We start from the raw sequence: 20213 nt of genomic DNA, 5'->3' as shown, positions 1-20213 counted from the left end.
CAAGAGATTGAGAGTATTGTGTAATTTGTAAAAATAATTGTCCTTTTTAAGCCTTCCAAAACAGGATTCAATGTACTTCAGAGGAATCCCAATTGACTAATAATTCTTTTTCTTTTTTAAAAATATTTATTTATTTTTTTTAACATTGTGGAAGTGCCTTTAAATTTATTTATGTATTTATTTTTGGCTTCATTGAGTCTTCGTTGCTGCGCACGGGTTTTCTCCAGTTGCGGCGAGCAGGGGTTACTCTTGGTTGCGGTGCGCAGACTTCTCATTGTGGTGGCTTCTCTTCTTGCAGAGTACAGGTTCTAGGCACACAGGCTTCAGTAGTTGTGGCACGTGGGCTCAGTAGCTGTGGCTCGCGGGCTCTAGAGCGCAGGCTCAGTAGTTGTGGCACACGGGCTTAGTTGTGCCACGGCATGTGGGATCCTCCTGGAGCAGTGCTGGAACCCATGTCCTTTGCATTGGCAGGTGGATTCCTAACCACTGTGTCACCAGGGAAGTCCCCCAATCCACTAATAATTCTTATGCCTTTTCTATATATTATTAATTCAATTTACCCTGGCATAAAGAATAATCCTGGAGTTGTGGCAATCTCATTTTGGAAGTTGAGTTGTTTGTTATTTTCACTCACACTTAAGCAGAAATAGTCTGCTGTTAACTGCATATTATATGACTTTAAAGCACCAAATTGTCATTGTTACTTTCAGTGTCTACGCATTCTTGTCACATGGGACTGTTATCAGTCTTCTGTAATGAGAAGCTTAGTGAAGAGAAACTTTGTTTACCATTGACTGTCACACAGTTTTGCTCAGAAGGAAAGAGTCTGTGAATTTTAAAATTACACATAACTCCCTAAATCACTAACATCTTTTCCTAGTCACTGGGGCAAAGTTTCAGTTTATAAAAACAATTCCAAAGAACATAACTTTGGATCTATGGTGACAAGAGTACTCATAAGCTTAATGGTGTGAATGCATGATGATTTATGCACCAGAGACAAACAAAAAACAAAGGAGAAATCAATAATTGGAATGGAAAATACAAAATGTGCCAAATGATTATCCTAAGTATTGAGGGAAAGAAGGTTAACCATAATGCTGTACTTTATACAAATGAAAATGTCCAGTGTATTCCTTTCCCAAAGCAGAATAACACGTTAATGACTCTACTCAATATCATTTTTGTTAATGTGACATCCAGGGAAGCACTTCTTCTGGAGCCATAAACCATGTTCAAGAACAAAGATCAAAACTGTTACCCATTGCTTCTCACTGGTAGCTGGAACTGAAGCCCTGGGTCAGAATGGTCAGCATTACTGTAAGTGGCTGCTTAGCCATTTAGAACTAGGGCTGTAGCCTAGCTTCATTGTTTCCTCTCCTGAGGAATAGCAACCATGTGTACATATTTACAGAACATTTTCAGTGTAACACTCCAGGACTTCCAAAAGAAGAAGACCTCTCTCCTTTCTTCTGGAAATTTCTGCATATTTAATTCTTACTTCTTCAGAAATCAACTCTAATCTCTTTCTTTTGTAAATGTTTTTTCTGCATTGAGAGAAACACATTTCAGAATCTATGTGGAGGTGGAACAAATTAGGATAATAATGGGTGTTAGTAATAGTTAGTTGAGCATGGGGTTCAGGGAATGGAGATGGGAGTGGTGATGTAGAAATCTTCATCCTAACATCCTCGGTGTGGAGACTGAAATCACTTGGGCTGATAATGTGGTTCAGAAAAGATAGAAAGACTGTGGACCTGGGGCTAAGAGGCTGAGGACTGTGGTCAATTGCCCTTGATTTGTGTGCTTCTCAACATGGCCAGATATACCATCATTGCCCACTAGGGACTGTAAGCGAACCACGCTGAAGTGCTCAGGAGTTTGAAATTCCCTAAAATCCCCTTCATGGTGCTCTGTCCATTAACTTCCTTATCTCATATCTCAGCCTGGGTTCTGAGTGTTTCTTAGTGTACCCTCTTATGATTTTTATTCTATGTCTTGTGGCCATCTGACTATTCAAGACAAGCTAAAATACATGTATTTCTTAATTTGTACTAAGAACTTTAAATATGATAGTATTGATGGGTGTAATTTTCATAACAACTCTCTGATGCAAGATTATCTCCCCCATTTTAGAGGTAAGGCCACTACGTCTTAACACAGTTAAGTAATGTGCCTAGATTAGTAAGAAATGAGCCATGGCTCATAATCAAGTCTATATTACACTAAAGCCTGTTTGACTGTTGTGCATACAACTCCATCTGCTTTATTTGTTCAAGAGAGGATGTCTCTCAGCTGTTTGATATCTTTGCCCAAAAGGAAGAGCGTACCATTCTTACATGGTCAGAGAAACAAAGCAGCTAGAGATGTATGTGTATGTGGGTGTGTATGTGTGTACTTGTGTGTGTGTGTGTGTATGTGTGTGTTTAAAATTGGAGAAACATCTCAACCAAAATCGATGTTTCCAAAGAGTGATCGAATGTAATGAAAAGTTCATCCCCTTTGCAATATTTTCAATATTAATTTCAACACCTAATTTCAATTTTCAGAGCTTTTCTAAAGTGAATTACTCTTTATATCTTAAAATATATTTCATGTCATTTATGATATGTGTTGTGTAGATGTTGGTTTTTTAAAAGGGGTTGTGTACAAAAATCATAGGGCAATGTGGGCTAAAAAGAAACTGATATGTAGCAGTTTCTGATTTGGGTAAAATGAATGTAATGAGAATTTCTGTTTATGAGGAAAAAATTATATTTAGACAAATGTTTGCATTATTTTATTCTAATACACTATTGAGCAGACCATTATTAACATTTGAACCAAAGAAGTTTTATGGGTCAAAGAAATTTTTGAAAAGGATTTCAATTACACCTTAAGGCTGTGGACATTCAAATGTTAGCAAATATCATTTATAAAAATTAATTAGTAATAAAAATAAGAAAATAATAGTAATTTTAATAATATCCTTATTATGTGGCAATAATAGCATAACTAAAGTTGATAACATTTAGTGGGTTTTTCTTTAGTGCACCCACCTGCTCCATGGTTTCTCCTTTCTCCCACCTGCAGTATTCTAGCCCTCAAATTTTCTCCTCAGACACCCAGTGTTCTTCAGTTCAACTGGTCTATTCATAACCCATATCACACTACTACATTTAAAATAGATAACCAACAAGGACATGTATAGCGCAGGGAACTCTGCTCAGTATTTTGTACTAACCTAAATGGGAAAACAATATGAAAAGAGGATTGATACATTTACATGTATAACTGAATCACTTTGCTGTATACCTGAAACTAACACAACATTGCTAATCAACTAAACTCCAGTATAAAATAAAAATTTAAAAAAAACATATCTGAGGAACCAGAGATACAGACTGAGGAGTAAATAACTTAATAGTCTAAAATTGTCCTCATAGAAAATTTTACTTTGTAATAATTTCTGTATAGTGGAAATCCAGGTAACTATTATTATCATTATTATTTTATTTCCATTCATTTAATGCTTATTATGTGCCTACTAAACATTAAATGTTGCTGCAACTGCAGGTACTGTTATCATCTTCATTTTACAAATAAGGAAGCCAAAGATTTCAGCTGACTCGTGCAAGTTCATACAGTTAGTAAGTGGAGAACTCTATATTTTAAAATTATTTCTGTGTGTATATGTGTGTTTGTGTGTAAAATATGTGTATTTTTTACAGAAGTAGCCATTTAAAAAAAATAAACTATTTTGTCTACATGTAAGGTCGCTCAATTCAAATATATAGAAACTTTCACTGAATTTACAGTTGCATAACTTGCTTTTCTACTCTAATTTTGTATATATTTTCCACATAGTCTCTGGTCTTACCATCCTATTTGGAATTAAAGCAATTTTAATTTTATAAATATGCTATTTGTTTTCCCAAGTATTATAATAATAAGTATTTATTAGAGAGGTATATCTGCATTTAAAAAGTATTTAGTAACCAATAATAATAAATCAAAACATCAGATACAGAACTTAGAGATTTTTGAGTTTAAGATCATTAGTTTGGTTTGTCTAGATAGGAAGTACATACAAAATCATTACCTTACAGCTTCCTCATCACAATTATATGTGAAGTGAGTAGGTAGGACACTCTATTTCTTTAAAAATAATACCCTGTCAAAATCATAAAACTTTGCTATCACAACTGACACTAATTGGCATCCTTGTTAGCACTCTCGAAAGAGAGGTCAAAACTGGAGGTTCATAGAAGCTGAATTGCCCCTTCTTCTAAGTGGTTCCTCTGGGTTGAAGAGCAGAGATGTGGAAACCTTAGAAAAAGTTTGGAATGAACTTTTATTATAAGGAAAACAAAAGATGTTGATGTTGATATGTGAGAAATGATGGATATCTTGGTAGAGAGTTATATAGGAAACTTACAAACAGCTGTCTAAAATAACTGAAAAGATGAGATAATAGTAATTCAGTTCCACAATGTCTTACTCAAAGCCTTTGAGGCTGGATGTGATTATGTATAGAACTTCAGAGAGGTATGTGGGGGAGAAAAAGTACATATACTTTATGTAACACCACAGGATGGCAAGGGGCAACATTACATTAATATTTTTACAACAAAATTATATGACTATGCATAACAAGTGCAATAAAGGCTATAAATATCCTCATGTTAGTTTAGATCAAAGTATGCCACCAAAAAAGTGAGTTTATGTGAGGTTAAGATTTGCTACCAAATACGTCATTTTTAAAATTTATGTTGTAAAAGATTTTGGAATTTCTGAATTGCAGATATGGTATTGTAGACTTGTACAAGAATTGGAATTATTTTATTAGAAGGAAAGGTACTGAAAATTAATTAAAATGTGGACTTCATTTTTAATTTACGTTTTCAACAAATATCTATCAAGCACCTACTACATGCCAGTTACTATGATAGGTGAGACAGTGATGAACGAGACAAATGTGGTCTTATACTTGAACAGTGTTTTGTAACCAGCTTTCTTCGTCTCCAGTGAAATCAGAAAAGGAAGCAAACATTTTAACTCATAGAAATTAAGTAAAAATGGAATAACGCTTCTCAGTTCCAGGGTTATTTAGTACAGGAAAAGTTTACCTAAGTAGCTTATGGAATCCACTCTTTTCTGGAAATCTTTCTTAAGCTTCTTATTAACCAAGACAATAATTCAATGTTAATTTTCCAAACTCTGATTCTTATTAATTCTTATAACAGAATAGTTTTCAGAGTACCAGGTCTATATGTTTATATGATTGTAGAAATTAATTATTTTGCACACACACATGCACACACACACACACACATACAAATTAAATAGCCACTAGTCAAGAGATTTGATATATATATATAAATCAATAAAAATCCAATTAAATTTTGGCTATCTAAACTGACTAAAAATAAACATGATAAAGATATAAACTAATACATGAAAAAGTCAACATATTAATTCTGATTTCTCTCATTTTCAGTTAAGAATTTTTGACAAACGGGAATAAAGCCCTATTATTGTCATTTGAAACATATTACCAAGGACTTTGTTGTTGTTGTTGTTAGTATTTTGATATCCAGAGACCAGTGACTCGGGAAGCCAGCAATATAAACACCTACACCACTGTTTATTTATATGGAAAAGACATTTTCTATTCTATATCCTTCTAGTAATACCATTACCCTCTCACTAAGATTTTTAGAGAATCTGTATGTGCCAAAAAATATTCGCATATGCAATAGTGATTCTAACTTTTCCTAAAGTTTTTTTCTTCCTTAATATTCAGTAATGATCATTTTCTGTAGCCATGCATATACAAATGATTAAACCAAACAGGCCAACTGAGTAGCTGTTTTTCACACATATACACTTTTGCAAATATATACCTACATTTGATAGACAAATAAACATTGGATTTTATTTGTTGAGATTTGATGACCAAAGCTGTAATGCTACCATCATGCAGCCCCTTGCTAGGGTATACTGGAATGCCATGAGGCAGCTTTCCAAAAGATGTCTCTAAAGATGCTAGGATATGACTGACTCTTGTAGAACAATAATGATTGTTACCTCTAGAGCAAAATAAAACATCTTTGGAATGGGTCAGGTCCAAGGTCATTCCATAAAAAAGATTTTCCCATATAAATGTAAATTAAGACATTCCTTAGACTATATTGCACCAGCATGGGAGAAATTTGAAGTTGTTTACACTTCCACTGAGGCACATATTCTAGACCACCAGGGAAAATTAAACAACTCTAAGATTCTTCTAAGTCATTAATCTAAGCCTTCTCATAGGTAGGAGAGCGATACAATCAGCAGGACAAAATGTTTGATGTGTTTTTTACTCTCAGTCACAAAGACAGGAAAGGAGAGGAAAGCAATGCTCATTCAAGAATATTAAGCAAACCCTTTGATCAGTGCACAATGAAAGTAAATGTGATTAAAGCAAGTGGTTGATATATTAATCATAGCTCCACTGGCTGCTAGACCTTGGTCTTGTTTCTCAGAAAGAGCCACCTCATAGGTGCACTCCCTCCCTATTGGGTTGCCTTGGATTGCATATAATCCTAGCCTTGCTGGACATGAACTAGATAGTTTCCTGATAATCAGTATTGATACTAAACATGGAAGATAAAACTTAATCCTAGAGACTGAATGTTGAGCAGATGTTGATGATTAAAAAAATCTAAGAGTTCGTAAGGAAATGATGAAAGAGAACCTCCCCAGACAAATAACAAAGATTGCAAGACCAAGCTGATTAATCCTAAATTCCCTAAAAATGTTTTCTCCAACTGACTTGTATGGGTGGGTACAGGGTTGTAAAAGAGTCATATTGAAAGACTGTGCAATTTGGTACTGGGGAAAGGTGTTTCTTGTGAGACTCTCAAAAATATCCATTAAAATCGGCTTGAGGTGATGGACTGTCTCTATCTCTTATTCTGCACAAAGGTAAAAATGGTCAAGTGACTTCTGCCTGATTAGTCTTTGTCTTATTTCAAGTTATCCCTGTATTTGTTACCTCAAAGGCCCACAAAAAAATTAGATGGATCTTGGATAATAAATAGATTTACCTTCTGTGAAATCTAGTCTAATCACCTAAAAAAAGGGGGCATTAATAAACCCTCCCATCATATAGTTGTTGTGACAAATAAGTGAACTAATGCAATGTAGAAAGTTTGGTACAGTGCCCAGGGAAATTTCAATACATTTGAGTTATCATCATTATTTTAAGAATTGTGAGGTATGCTGCTTTGCACACATGTGCTGTATTCCTCCTTTAAGTTCCACTTTCTTAACTGATGCTTATGCATTGATAAGAGTACTATACTGTGTTAAAAATACCCCTAGACCGAAGGTAAGTAAAATTCTATTGTGGTTCCTGCCTTACCAGGGACTGACTTTTTATATGATCCAGTACAAGTGCCTTCAAAACTACAGAATTGTTTCCTTGTCTGTGATATGCAGAATCTGGTTCAACAGCTCTAAGTTGCCTTCTTAACCTCTGGAATTATTTAATTCTTATGATCAAAATATACCATATTGTTTATGCAATAATAACCTAAACTGAGTAAATATAGTCATCCTTCTGGCTTTCTAGATGAGATCTGAACAAATATAATTTTCATGGTTTCCACATCTATCTACAATTTTTTAAATGCTTAGCTATCATGTCTTTACACGAATGTCAAAATTGCTAGCAACCGCACCCACACCACTATCCTCTCTTAGAAGATTAAATGTATACCTTTAATACTATAGAAATTGAATACCGCCTCACTTTGGATATATGAATTGCATAGTTAGCCGGTTCTACTTTTTTATTATTCAAGCACCTCCCTTAAACTAGTATGTTGTTTTATTACCTATCTGGCCAGAACAGTTAGAGAATATCTGCAATTTTTGACTTCAATAAACCTTAAATGATCTGAATATATACTGTTGGTTGTCTGAAAGCCATCCTTCTTTTCTTCTTTGCTAAAAAAATCCTGGTTTTGTTTAGGTATTACTGACCACATATTTTAGAAAAGACTTAAGTTCCCAGGGGCTACATCTTGATTAGTTACACCATACCCCTTTGGAGTGATTGGTTCAGAAAAAGTCATATGACCAAATTTTGGGAAATGAAACATAAGATAAAGTCTGCAAGGTGGCTTCTAGGGAAGCTTTCTTTGCTCTTAATAAAAGAGAAAGGGGAGAAATGTAGTTTTACTCCCTCCGGCCATTATTTTCTCTGTATGGTGTCTGGAACTGCAGGAAGTGTTTTGTGTCCAAGATGTGAGCCAGACTAAGAGGCTGCAGAAAAAGATGCAAAATGGAAAAAAAAAAAATCTGCAGCGGAAAGATGCAAAAATCTGGATACTTCAGGACTTGGCTGAGTACTAAATTTATCAACACTGGAATTTAACCAACTCTAGACTAGTTGTTGTGTGAGATTATAAATGACTTTATTTACATCTGAAAGCATCCTGCCTAGTACATAATATATCAGTCAAAAAAGCTAGCTACTATAACAAACATCCAAGATCTCAGTGTCTTAACCCAGTAGGAATTCATTCCATGATCACTGCAGTCAGATTTGGGTTAGCAGAAGTCTGTGCTCTGTGTAATCATCCACAAGCCAGGCTTCTTCCAGTATGGTTCCACCTCTCTTATATGCAGCCAAGTAATGGGGAAAGAGAGAGGTAATGGGGAAAAGTTCCAATACCTGAACTTTGTCATGTAACCCAGTCTAATCAGTTGGGAAATGCAGTCAAGTTATGTGCCCAGGAGTAAGAAGAAATTGGTTTGGCAAACACATTGTCTCTAATTTTCCTTTAGCAGTTCTAATATGGTAACAAGTTTTTAAACAACATATCAGTGTTGGCTTAATCACATGGGGCAGCAAGTGCAACAATCACCTGCTTTACCACCTATCCCACTGAAAAAATGCTTTACCATAACAGTGTCATGTTTTGAAAATAAATTTGCTGTTTACATATAAAGTTCATAAAGAATCCTTCTTCCTCCTCCAATAAAATCAGATATATTCTCTCTACACACTGGATGATGCAAAATGGATGGGATTAATTATATGGCATCTTCCCAAAGATCGTTTATTTTTGAATGGAAAGAAGTCTGTTCAGTCAGACTGAGCATTTAACAAAGTGAATAATAAAAAAGGGTGACTTCAGATATTTAGGATGCAAAAGTGAATGCTATGTTTATTAAGTGAATCCTAGCCAATAGAATCTACTTTCTCTGGATGGTTTGTGAAAACCCAAAAAATATCTCTAATATCACTTTTGACTTGTTTCTCCTTTAATGTTCCTTTGTTATATTACCAACGTCAAAGATTAAAAGAAATTGTTGGATAAATTGTCTATGGTCTCTCATATACATCTTTAGGTGTGTATGTGTGTATGTGTTTGTGTATTCTCAGTGGCCTTATTTTACATACTCTATTTCAGAAATAAAGTTTTTCATGCAATAGAGAAATGCACAGATCAATCACAAAACTATCTTATCATTGTCAGTAGCCAATATCTAATGTTTATAGGAAGAACAAAAACTCAGGAAAAAAGATAACACTGAGCCACTCGTGGGAGACTTTTCATGTCTGGTGGGTGACAGAGAAAGTGAAGCAAGACCAATCCCATTACCACTAGTTATGCTTCAGCCACCTCAATTTCATTCATTTTGTTTTTATTTCTGATGTGCAGAAGCCGTTTGATAAATTCCCTTCTGGGGACAGACCAGTCTTGGAAGGATGTACATTAAAAAGTTATGAAGAGTACATAATTTATTAAACCCAACTCATTATTGGAAACCGTTAGCATACAATTCATTTAATAGGAATCATTGGTGGAGAAAATGACTGTTGTTTTGATCTGATCGCATGAGCTATGGCGTAATTTTCCTTGTCTGTGGTGATTTACCTAATCTTGAACAACATGAATACTGACTTAAACTCTGCTTGCTACTGGAAAACAGACACATATATTCTGTTATTTATTAATGGCTTTGGCTTTACATTTTTATTATGTTCTGTTACAAATAGACTCTCCAAGTTTTCATCAAAATGATTGAATAATTGAATAGAGTAGCTATACCCCTCAGTGCACAATGGGACGGGAAAAGGAAACGGTTTTACTGACAAATACCAAGTCCTCAGGCCTGTCATCTATTAACAACTTTCACTCAGGGAAACAACCGATCAATCAAAAAAGATCGCCTGTCTGCCTACTATGTACAAAGAGTAAGCCTTAACATTGTGAAGAGAAAACGTAAAATGTCAAGGGACTAAGGAGGCAAGAAATATACATAAAAATAGCTAGCTAGAAATATAAAGCAGTATGTCATCAAATCCTAGACGATACAGAAAAATACTAGAAGAGGTTACGGGAGGTGAGAACTCAGTAATCCTGGAGGCCAGGGATAATCTTTACCTTATAGCTTCATCTCTGACCCTACTGAATCTTTCTTCATGTAATTTTGAACATTATTTTGTGAGCCAAAAGTTATAGAACTAAATCTTTTAATGCCAGGATAATTTCAAGTGATATATCAAAATGTATTTAGCCACTCTCTTATTAGCAAGCATTTATTTTATTTGCAGCTTTTCCCACTAAAAAGATACTGTAATAATCAATCCTGTTAAGATTTTTGTTCTTACTTCTATAGGATACATTCCCAAAAGTGGAATTGCTGGGTCAAAAAGTATATGTATTTTTTTATTCTTATTATGTTGTCATATAGCTTTCTAAGTAGGCATTCAAGCTCGCCTCTTCCACTGCAAGATCAGTAAGTACCATTTTGCCAACATCACTGCCAGAGGTCTTGCTATCACTCTTTTAGTTTTGCCAGTCTGATGAGTGGGAAGTAATCTCGCATTTTGACTTTTGTTCTCATTTGCCAAAACTCTCAGTGGGTTTGGTACCCTTTCAAATACATTGAATGGCCATTTGGATTTGCTCTTTCATGAAATTCTTATTTTTGTCCTTTGCCTATTTTCCTATTGTGTTGTCTTTCTTCTAATAAATAAAAAATCTAAAATTTTACTTGCAGATTTTTAACATTTAATCAAGTTATCTGTAAGCAGATCAAAAATTACCTATTCAATAGTGTTGCTGAGCATCAGCTGTTTACAGTGTCCAGTGCTAGAGACCCACCTTGGGGGATATAACATGCTCAGATATGGTAATAGAGCCAAGACAGGTATTGAAACATGTATACTACCAAGCAGTCTGTAATAAACACAATAAAATAAAATATATCACACAATTATAATTGGAGTTAAAAAGGAGAATCTATTTCAGGTTAATATGGTCAAGAGAAATTTCTCAGAAAAAGAATATGAGTCTGATTTTAATAGATTGGAATGATTTTGATGAGTTAGTTATATCAGGAGAGAGCAATTTATATAGGAAGAATAATATATACGTATTTTAAAACAAGTAATTAAAATGCCAGAAGAGTTGACCTAAGAACCATGACCATTTTAATTTTGGGTAAAATTTCTTATTGTAAAAATATAATGTGGGGCTTCCCTGGTGGCGCAGTGGTTGAGAGTCCGCCTGCCGATGCAGGGGACACGGGTTCGTGCCCCGGTTCAGGAAGATCCCACATGCCGCGGAGCGGCTGGGCCCGTGAGCCATGGCCGCTGAGCCTGCGCGTCCGGAGCCTGTGCTCTGCAACAGGAGAGGCCACAACAGTGAGAGGCCCGCGTACCGCAAAAAAAAGAGGTTTAAAGTAGAATTCCACATCCTGGTGAAACTTGCAGTGCTGCAGCCTCTAATGAATCCAAAAATTCTTGCCAAGAAAACAAGTCAGCTTTGAACATCGGTATTCCCATAAAGTTCCAATACTAGGTCACGTTAGATGCAACTTAAGACTTTTTCTTCATGTTAGCTCTCCTTGCTCAGCCTCCATAGTCTCAAGCTCCAGTTCTGGAAAGGATCAGAAACGGGGTCAGTAAGCAAGGAGGAAGACTGCAAGGCCCAGGAAATATGAAAGATGCTGATAATATTACTTTACCCACTGTGGACTTTGAGCCTGAAGACGGATCAAACTGGGGGAAAGGAGAAGCTTTAACTTTAAAGCATTTATAAACATTTTAGTTCCTAAAACAAGATCCTGTGATTAAAATTGCCAGAAAATTGTTTTAACTATCATAGAGTGACCAGAAAAGTCATGAGACCTGCACTAGTGGAAAAGAACTACTCCTACAGAGCAAGTTAAAATGAGCAATGGATAGAAAAAGTAGTTTCTTTGTTGTTTTTTTTTCCTGGAAACCAACCTTTCTTTTTCTTTCCTTTCAATGTAATGATTATTGAATTTCACTATCTGTCAAGCACTCTTCTTACCTAAGAAGATGAAAAGAAATATATTGGTAAACCTAATCATCAAAACAATGCTATGAGATGAACACTATTATCATCAACCCTATTTTATAGATAAGAATATTTAGGTACAAAGAGCCAAGATAATTTGTCAAAGGTCACTCAGCTAGTGAGTGGCAGAGCTGGGATAGACTGTTCCCTATAAGAATGAGTAAAAATAGAAGCAACATAGGCCATGGAGAAATTCTGAATTTCAAAGAATGCAGTCTTCACCTCTGTAAAGATTATTAATTGCTTTTCTTTAAAATAGACTAAAGAGCAAAAAACATTTTAAAATATCTCCTTTATGTTCACATAGAGGCACTGAACTTATGAATCTAGAATAAATTACCAGTAAAATGGAAAATTAAGGTAAGGAATGATTGAACACATTTTATTTATTTCTAAATTATGGTTTCTGAATTTTATATATAATTAAGTGGAAAGCATATTAGATGTTACAGAAAATCAAATTAATGATTGGAAGAAAATATGAGAAATTATTCTAAAACATAAAGAGAAGGAATAAAATAATTAAAATGAGAAGAAAGAATGAGCCATATGGAAAACAGATTGCCAAAGTTTAATCAAAGTATATAAGAATAGATAGAACAGAAACAATAGTCAAATAAATAATGGGAAACTTTCTTCACCTAATAAAACCTTATTTTGAAATCTGAGAGTAAGTGCTATATTTCAGGAAATCAATAAAAAGAAAATAACATCAAAACATATCTAGTGGAATTGTCACAGTTAAAAGGTAAAAAAGAATCCTACAGCCATCTACGGAAAAAAAATAATAACGTACAAAGAAATAAGATACAATTGGCCCAGATTTCCCTGCAACACTAAAGGCCAGGAGACTGTGAGGCAATATTTATCAAATTTTGAGGAAGTTATTCAAGAATTCTGTTTCGAGGAAAACTGTCAATGTGTGAAGGCAGCAGAAAGATAGTGGATATGCAAGAGTGCAGAAAACATTTCCAAGATATATTTCCTGACCATATGAATCAAAGACACTCTGAAGGACAAGAATAAAAATCCAGGAATGCAAATTTCATGCCTAGAAAGGAGTGGCAGCAAGCACTGACAATAAGTTAACCATACTGAGATACTTTCTAATACAATAAGAGCTCTCTTAATTGAACTGAACTAATTTAACAGGACCTCCAATCCCGTGTAAACCATACTGATTCTCAGTGTTTGTATTAGTCTTCTAGGGCTGCCATAGCAAAACACCACAGACCGTGTGGTTTAAATCACAGAAGTTTATTTTCTTATTTAATTTGTTGCATAAGTGTGTGTAGTCAGCGAAGTAGATGTTAAGAGAAATGAGGGCATGGGAATGGTTGAGGTGGCAGGGAAAAGTGTAGTTTACAGAGCTAAACAAGACTGCAATCTAGCCGGGATATACAGAGTTTAGTAACTCAGGCTGACAGGGAGGGTTTTGTTTGTTTGTTTATTGTTTTTTTCAGGTAGTCATTTTTGAGCAACAATGCCATGATTTCTTCTGCAATTCAACTAAATTACCATGTGTGTCTAGTTCTGACCAAGTAAACCTTACTTTCTATTATAATCAGATATCTCACAGAGCTCAAGAATAATGAGAAAATGAATCTCAGATCAAACCAAAAGGAAAGAAACATACCATTCAACAAACTTAATCAATTTGATTTTTAGCTTAGCTTCATAACACACTTGAGATGAATGTGTATTTTCTGTAACAGTATACATTTCCAGGAAGAGAGCATGCCCAGAAAATAAAGATTTGGGGTTTTCAGTGGGAAAGTCATCCTCAGGATGTCAGCAAAATCACTCCTTAACAGTCCAGGCCCTAAACACTTTCCTGGGATTGCAGGGGGAAGAGGTGGGGTACAATTCAGGATGGTTCTAGGGTCACAGAGTTAAAATTTCTTTGCTTGAAGTAATAAATTTTTCAGTGTGGTAGTTTTAGTTTGAGTATTATGCATTCAGGAGATAATCTTAGAAGATTAAGTCATTAGAAGGAGAAAATGTAAGAAAAAGTAACATCATTTGGCATCATTTGGGAAGAGAATAGTGTGTATTTTATGATTTCATAAAATGTAAAGTTGGTTTGTACAAATATTTTATTAATAATAATAGGAAATGGGGATGTTTCAGATGTTTTGAAGTTTATACATATTGAATATACTGATATCAGCTTAATATAGATTTATTTACAGTGTATAGTAAGTGAATTTCTGGAAACATTTTTGAAAAATAGATTTCCCAATATATTTTTATATTTCCAGAGAAATTCTTCACTTCAGGCTATATCTACCACAAATGAAAGACATATGCAGTGTTGCATTTTGAATTTTTGTGCGATGAATTACAAACAAAAGGGTCTTTATCATCAATTACTTTCTAATTTATTTATCATTTTCTCAGAAATCTAAATTGGAAAATCTGGTTATCAAATATGCTCTGAAAATATAAATTAACTTCAAAAGATTAATGGAAACTCTTTGCATTCTTTCTACTTAAATATCAAAAACTTGAATAAATTCAATCACTTTCCGTTTTGTTCACAAACGTGACTAATGTATGCTAGTAAAAGATGATACTCAAGCAAAAGAATAATTTCAGAGTAATTAAGTAGTTTCCTACATTTAAGTTTATTAAAATGCTTCTTCTAAAATGGTCTATTTCCTTTATTTACACACATCTTTTTTTCCACATGTAAAAAGAATATTTCAATGGAGTTATACAGCTTAATAATCCACATAAATTAGTACTATTAGATTATTAAGAAGATACCATTCATATAACAACATTTATGACAAATGAATGTTTTTCATTTTTTGATTCTAAGTATATTGAAGCTAGCTTACTTTCTATATGTATATATTCTTTTTTCCCAATGCAAGTATGATATACATTTTGATATTTAGTTTTCCACTGTGGTTTATATGTTTACTCAAACATTTTTTAAAATTCTATTTGTTTAGGGTGCAAAGAAACACTATTATGTACTGCAACCTCAACCATTAAGGCTAAAGCATTTCAAAAGCGGCTAAGGGGAAAAATATGAATGTGATATTCCCAGACAACAGCAAAGCACTAAATGAATTTCAGAGCTGTAGCAAAACTTTTCTTTTAAAATAGGAGAAAGATATTTATATCAAACTTCATCATCATAATCAAATATAGAATTATTATACTGAATATTGACTTTATACATCATAAAAGACCTTGCTATTGCTGAAATGTATTGTTGAAAGTAGAGTGACAGGTGTGACAAAATCTATTGCTCATGTGCCTTCAACTACATTGTTTCATCACAATCTGAAAGAAAAATGTATCACATGAGATAAAGAATAAAAAGAACAACTCCACGGGTTATTATCTTGTCACTTCCTATATATCCAGACTTACTCTATAGCCATTCTTTTTAAGTGAATGAAGAACTATAATACATCATAGGCTATAGTATGTTTTTTCCTCTCTTTCAATTTACCCTCCGTTCTTAAATAATCATATCCAAGTCCATTGCCTCAAATCAATTCTAAATTGAAGAGACTCTAAATTAGTTCTATCTCAGAATTCTTCTCTGAGGTCTATATCCACTATGGGCAATGTCTATTCAATATCTCTATTTGGAGCTGCTCAATTTCAACACATTCAAAACTGAACCAAAGTTCATCAGTCCCCAAGAACTTCCAGTTTTACCTCCTAAATATCATTTTCATATTCATTTATCTTCATCTCCATTGTGAACACCCCAATCCAATCTACTATTATCTGTCATCAAACTTTACTATCACCAACAGCCTTCCCACAGGTCTCCTAGAATCCATTCTTGGCCCTCTCTGCATCATTCTTAACTCAACAGCCAGAAGCAGTAATTTATTTATTTATTTATTTATTTTGTTTTGCGGTACGCAGGCCTCTCACTGTTGTGGTCTCTCCCGTTGCGGAGCACAGGCTCCGGATGCGCAGGCTCAGCGGCCATGGCTCACGCGCCCAGCCGCTCCGCGGCATGTGGGATCTTCCCGGACCGGGGCACGAACCCGTGTCCCCTGCATCGGCAGGCAGACTCAACCACTGCACCACCAGGGAAGCCCCAGAAGCAGTATTTTTAAGACAAAGAAAAAAAGGAGCTTGGGACAAAGGGAATGGTCAAATAGATCTTGCACTACTTTCAAATAAGATAAGTGACCAGAGAAAAATGAACAGAGGACCTGACAAAACGTAGAACACGGTGATGTTGACAAGATTAAGTAGAGTGGTAGAGGTGGAAGCCAGAATGGAATGAGATGGAGCAAATAATAGATAAGGAAGTAGAGATACTATATGAAGACAATGAATTTAAAGAGTTTATGGACTGAAGCAGAGAAACAGGGCACTAGTAACATTGAAATATTGAATCAAGGGAGACTTTTTTTAGGGGACAGAGTAATATAAAATATTTGTATGCTGGTGGATCCATCATGCCCCAAAAGGACAGAACCAGGACAGATAAAAAAAAAGTCAGGTTTCTGGGTTTTGAGAGGGAAATTATTTTACATAAAATTTGTGGTTCACAGAACACTTCTTCATCCAAAACTTTGGCCCTATAGACGAGACCGTGGTCAAAAAGGGGCAATTTAGCAGCTAGAATAATGGATTCCCACTCCCTTCCCTCTCGTCTCACTCCAGGGCTGATGAATGTAAGGTGCCAAACTATTTGAAATGGCTCTTCACTAAGAACTCTAACTGAAAGGCATTAGAGAATGATTGTCATAGAACTCCACCAGATTATGAGCTACTGCCACTTGCTCCTTCCTCTGAATGCTAATAATACTCAACTGTATTGATCCGTACTAACTATATAAATAACAAAATGAAGGACAATTCACGTCAGCCTAATGGAGTGCCTAGTGACCACATTTTCTCAGCTTTCTGGCTGTAGGAGTTATACTCCTAATATCCACACACTTTCTGACATGAAATTATACCAAAATGTGAAAGTAAAAGCAGTGGAGCCCTAGAGCCAGCCCCAAACAGTAGATGAAGGTATGAAATAATGAAAACAGTACAAAGTTTCTTTCCTTGTAAACTTGCAACTTCCATATGTTTTTATTTAAAAGCCCAGGCACTCATATTAAGCTGAGTTCAAAACCCATATAGACCCCACCACTTACCTGTAGGGTAACTTTGAACAATCAGTGTTCTGGAAAGGTCAGATTTCCTTGCCTGAACAATAGTACCAATTTTTTTTTTCAAGTTCACATTGACATATTTATTAACATCAGCTGATTTTAATTATTATTATTTTTTAAAACAGCAGCACAAAACTGTTCCAAGTAAGCAGTCTCACATTCTGATGACTTTCTGAGATACTGTTCCACCACACCACATATGAATTCCTATTAATAACACATGAAAAAATGTTCTTCAAGAGAAAAAAAAGGAAAATGAAAGAAAGGATAAAAGGTAGGGAAAGAAGAAAGAAATAAGATGTAGAGTTAAAACTCACTGGATTAGATAGGTGAGGTTTGCTAGAAGGATATACTGTTGAAGCAGAGTGGCACATCCAGGCTTATAGTCTTAGTGGTTTATTTTAACCAGTTACTACTAATATATAGGCCCTGTAGCAGTTACCACTGACTGACTTCTCACATGCCCAAAATGAGCCAGGAGAAGCCAGTGCTGATACTGTCACAAAGAGGTTCAATAGTTGGCCTATCAGACAACTAATATTATTTTTAGCAGAATAACTCCTTCAGAAAGGCCTGGCTGAAAACCTTTTCATTTCTATTGTCTAACCTATATGCATTTCAGGTTTCTTAAAAGTCATCTTAAAAAAAAAAAAAAAAAGAATGTATATCAGTTTCTTATTTAATGTGTTAATGTGGTTGTAAAAGGCATTTAACAAAAAACATTTGCCAAACCTTGTTCTAGATTTATTTAGAAAGAAAAAGCTAACACTCTATCTGTAAACCAATGAACCTAATGTTTCTGTTTCATTTATTATTGTATTATCTAAATATAAGTATGCCTATAATAAGAAGTCAACTAAAGTTACTCTTTTATTATGTAATATTATGAATACAAGAAATTGGATGAACTGGTGAAATACTATGTATCCATTTGTGTTAATAATATGAATGCTTGTAAATCTTTGACTGACAAATGTAAAAGTAAAACATTTTTGTCTCCCAAACTTGCTATTTTAAGGATAATGATATTAAAATGAATCTCTCAAAACTAAGTGTAGATTTTTATTGTCAGTCTTTGAAGGTTGGTGTCTTCCTTCACATTTTACTGCATTGGCAGTAGAAAGTTGAGTATTTTATCAGATTCTGGAGAAAAGGTAGCATTCTAAACAGGAATAATGGTTGACATGCTTTTTTTAAAAATAATAAGCTTATTTCCATTAAGACAAGAAAATTACTATTGCAGACAATCATAACTTGTAACTCTAATTTCAAGCATTCTGAAATGTCTGTTTAGGAAAATTACCTTTAGAATATTTAAGGACTGCTTTGAGATATACAAATTACAGATTGACAAAATTTCTTCTAGGAAGCTAATAAATTATAGATAAATACAGCTTGATCAACAGTTCAAAATAAGTTGCTCCATTAACTTTAAAGAAGGTAAGTATATTTTATTCCATTACCTATACTTAGTGTTTGTTTTAAAACAGCTCAGACATATGTCTGACAGAACTTAACTCAGTGCCTCAATCTAGAAATAACTGTCAAATTTAATGAATGAATGATTCAATGAATCGATTGACTAAACAGGTTAAGTATGTAGTAGAGAACATTTTTAGAGTCAAAAATAGGTGCTTCATTAAAGGACTTTTTGCATTTAAGATGTTAATCTTCGTTGTATCAAAATTTCCTGACTCATGTCATCCCTTGCATCTCTGCCATTGCCTGGGCTTGGTGTTCTTCCCCTAAGTTCCCACAGCATGCTATGACCACTTTATCATTTATTGAACTTTGTTATAATTATCTTTAGTGTCCTTTACTAGTCCGTAACCTAACTTGGAGCTAAGGTCTGTATTCCTAGTAACCAAGTAATATATCTAGTATCTATCATTGTGCCACATAATATGCATTAAAATAATTTGAATGAATTAATAAGCAAGCTCATCTGGAATGGAGTGAGTGACTTGGTATAGAGAAACTGGGAGGGCCAGGGAAGGCTGCCCTCAGGATATAGTAGTACATCCTAAAGATGAGGAGTCTTTCACCAAGCAGAAGGGAAAAGGCACATAGCTTAGGCAAGAAGAATATTGAAACATATGAAAATTGCAACCTGAAAATTTTTGGTAAGCCAATAATTCAGTGTATCTAAAGACCAAATGCACTAGGAACTTAGAAAGATCTTGCAGTCTTTGGTGTTGGTGCCCTGGCCAGATTCCCTCAGCTTTTCTGGTGCTCCACTGTTATGGGTTAAATTGTGCCTCCCAAAAAGATATGTTGAAGTCAGAACACCTGTGAATATGACCTTATTTGGAAATAAGGTCTTTGCAGATATAATCAAGTTAAGATGAGGATATTAGGATGGGTCTAATATGAAGGACATTTGGGCATAAGACACACAGAATGCCATGTAACAACTGAGACACAAGCCCACTGCCTGATCCCAAAATCAATGGCAGCACCTCATTCTGTTTCAGTTATATATTGACGCATTAAAAACCACCTCAAACTTAGTGGTGTAAATGACCATTTCATTATGCTGATAGAAGTTAGATATACTCTGGAATAAAGTTTCACTGATGAAATCCATGCAGATTCTGACCTTTAAGAACCATATCCATGTGCACCCCCAAGGTGATAGGGTGCCACTATCAGAGACAGACTACTGGACTGGGAAGACCAGTGGTTTCAC

Source organism: Delphinus delphis, chromosome 3 (genome assembly GCF_949987515.2).
Source record: "Delphinus delphis chromosome 3, mDelDel1.2, whole genome shotgun sequence".
NCBI lineage: Eukaryota > Metazoa > Chordata > Mammalia > Artiodactyla > Delphinidae > Delphinus > Delphinus delphis.
This window is presented reverse-complemented; position numbering follows the sequence as displayed.